The following is a 3,351-nucleotide window of genomic DNA, read 5'->3' as shown; positions in this document are numbered from 1 at the left end:
GCTGACCTAGCTCCGGATTGCCACGATCCCATTGAAAAGTAGCAGCTGATAAAGGCATACTTGTCTCCCCACGCCCCGTCCGTACCTGCACACACCACCTGTCCTCTGCCCCCAAGGCCAGCGCCTCCCCCGGTACCCGAAGCCCACTCCCTCCCACCTTGCCAGGGGCTGGGCTCAGAGACGCCCCTCTTTCTCTCTGGCATCCTCGATTTCTCTTTCTCTACTGGGCCATTCCCTGTCAACCACGAGTGTGCTGTGGTATTTTTCATTTCAAAAGGAGCTGACTCCTGCTTCTTCCAACAGAAGCCAATATCGGTTTGCTTTCACAGACAACCTCGGTTCCTAGAGTGCCCGCCCGTACTTCGGGATCTCCTGTTTTCTCCTCAAGCGACGCCAGTCAGGCTTGTACGCCCCCCCTCCCCCCGACAACTGGTCTCCTCCAGGTGACCAGTGACCTCCATCTTGCCCAAATTAATTAATTCTCTGTCTCCTCGAGAACAGGTTTGTTCCATACACAGTTGGCACTCAATAAATAGTTGTTGAATAGATGAATCATCCTATTTGTTTATTGAATTCATCACTGGGCATTACGAAAATGGACGAAATTCAATTTTTGCACCAAGCTAATGAAGTTTTATGTGCTTTTCCCACATCTTATGAGGTTTTGTGTGTATTTTATCCACGTCATCTTTTTACATGTAAATTTCTAGAGCTATAATTCTTCGCCTTGCAAAATTGCAAAATATTTTTTTCTTTTTAACTTTTTAATTCAAATGCTAAATGTTTAGGATAAGAGAGTACCAGTTGAACACATATATTATATTCACATATAATTTTTTTTTTATTGGATCTCAGGTACACGGAATTGGACTAATTATAATCCAGAGTTCAAGATACCCTCATTATCATCCATGCACGGCCTGTTTTCATTAATTAATAAATTAGGTTTTAACGCTGTAGCAATCAGTCATGAACCCACCGCCCAACAGGAAGGTTATCGTATGCTAATTTGACACATAAGTTTTTCCAGGCGTGGATTATGAGAAAAGAGGAAAAAAGGAAGGAACTAACATCACTTTTGTATCAGCCGACGCTAGATAGTTTATCTGCGTTTTTTAATTCTTACAATAACTCTGAGAAGCAAGCAGGATCATCCTCATTTTCCAGAGGAGAAAATGGGCTTGGGAAGGTCATTTGTCCAATTCTCCACCGAGAGCGCTGACGCTGGAATTCAGATCCAGGCTCGTCCAGGTCCGAAGCCCAGGCTCTCCTCCGAGAGCACGCCGCCCTCATCGGAGCAGCGTCTGGACTCGCAGCTCAGATATCTCAACTCCGAAAAGTCGGGGAGCTTTCTAAAAGCATTCTTTTGTAAGACATGATATATAACGTAGCACGTGTTAAATGTACGCGCATCTTAGAAATCTTTTCTATTTTAATCAATTATTTGAAGATGTTTTGCATCATTCAAAAGCATTTGGGGATGTCTGAAAATGAAGAAAGTTTTCCGCAAACATGTTTCCAGTGCCACAAAACTCAACGATACATGTTACATATCATTTTTTCTTTTCTTTTCTTTTCCTTTCTTTTTTTTTTTTAGGTGAGGCGATCCTTGGTCAGCCTCACAGATTGCAAGGACTTTGTCAGTTTACAATCCCTTATTTTTTAAGCCTACAGCACCAGGTCTTCCTAGGTGGTCTCCCATCCAAGTACTAACCAGGCCCGACCCTGCTTAGCTTCCGAGATCAGACGGGATCGGGCTTGTTTAGGGTCGCGCAGCCGTAGACTTCACCCAGAAACCCCATTGTCTTTTGACATCATCGCCATTGTTTGGGGCTAGAGGGGTTGGAGTTGAACAGAAACTACCAAATTAAACGAAGTGTCAAACCTAATTACACCGAGTACACCGAGTTATAATCTTCCTGTAGTTTAAGTATTTAACTTGGTCAAAAAATGGACTCATCCCAAAGAATAAACTTTACAGAGTCAAATGATTTGTAAAAGGGGCAGAACTCGGTATAGATGTTCTCCCAACTAAATAACTTTATATTATATATATGGCTAGGTCATTGATTTAATACGAATTAGTAAATCATAAGGTAGATATCACTAATAATTTTAGAAGCAGTTTTTTTCTCTAAGTTTGTTCTATTTTGCTCTTTTATTTCATGCAGAGTTAATCGCAAATGCAATCTCAAAAAAGTTACAAACAAGGAATAAAATCTATATTTTCTTGCCTGTTTTAGAAAAAACGCAATTGCATTTTTGACGTATTTCCATTCATATTCCAGATATTTCCCGTTTGTTAAACAAACACTTGTTCAGAGATGTGTACCGAGTAGTGGCTATTTAGTCTCCACTATTTAAAAGAGCCAGCCTCCTCAAGCCAGTATTTAGCTGACCATGCAGAGAAGTCATTTGAATGATTACTGTAAAACAGGATTTAAGTGGAAAATAAACGAAAGGGGAAACGTAATTTCGTGATCATTTCAAGGCTCTGAACGCATGGGGCTGGGTGCCATGATACAATTCTTCTCTCTCGCCTTCAGACACGGGGAAAGTGGAAGGATTTCCTTTGAGCATGAAAAAGGGCTCCTTTTAAATCAGCAGTCCGTGGTCAAAGTAAATAACCAGTTGACGATTATGTTTGGGAGACTGATTACAACGCTTACGACTTCGGAAACATTCACAAAGCAAGGCGCTGGGGAGCCGGTGCGGGGGAAGGCGTGAGCTCAAAACATCCATCCTGTACTTTGGGCCGTCAGCGGCCAGAATCCGGACCCTTCCGTAAGGATTTCCCACAGCCCATCTACTTTGTCCTTCTCATGAACAAATAATGATTAGGAGCTACTTTAACGGAATAAAATCAGCAGTGTGATCAGTAACTAGCCTGCAGACAAACACAAAAACACCCGATTCTGTTTGTTGGGAGAAACGAACCCCCTCCTGATACATTATTCCATTGATGGAAAAACATTTACATCTCCTTTGTTAACTGGTTTTCTGTAGATATTTTATAATCACTGGGCAACTCTATTTCACTGCTCTCTTAGAAGCGACTCTGAGTGGCTAGACCCATGTTTTTATTTCACGGCCAAAAAGAAAAAAAAAAAATCTTTTCCTGACTTTTTTTTTTTTTTGAAACTTTAGTCTATCATACATCAAACCTGTCAAGCTTTTTCATTAAAGTTCATGGTTTTTAAGTTCATTGTAAATAACTCAAATTGATTTTACAAAAGAGGAAAAAAAAAAGTCTTGCCCCGATGTTGACCGTTACGAACTGTAATAATATCCCTTGTCAAATGGGATTTTTCAAGAGGTTTTCTAAAGAGGGGGGAAAAAAGGATTTAGCTA

General features: G+C 40.9%; 1 pseudogene; it reads right to left on the bottom strand.

Moving 5' to 3' along the window:
- Positions 1 to 1,665: 1,665 nt before the first annotated feature.
- Positions 1,666 to 1,784, bottom strand: LOC118609428 (annotated as a pseudogene).
- Positions 1,785 to 3,351: the final 1,567 nt, after the last annotated feature.

The sequence above is a fragment of the Rousettus aegyptiacus genome, unplaced genomic scaffold (assembly GCF_014176215.1).
Source record: "Rousettus aegyptiacus isolate mRouAeg1 unplaced genomic scaffold, mRouAeg1.p scaffold_m13_p_11, whole genome shotgun sequence".
In the NCBI taxonomy this organism is placed as follows: Eukaryota; Metazoa; Chordata; class Mammalia; order Chiroptera; family Pteropodidae; genus Rousettus; species Rousettus aegyptiacus.
This window is presented reverse-complemented; position numbering and strand designations above follow the sequence as displayed.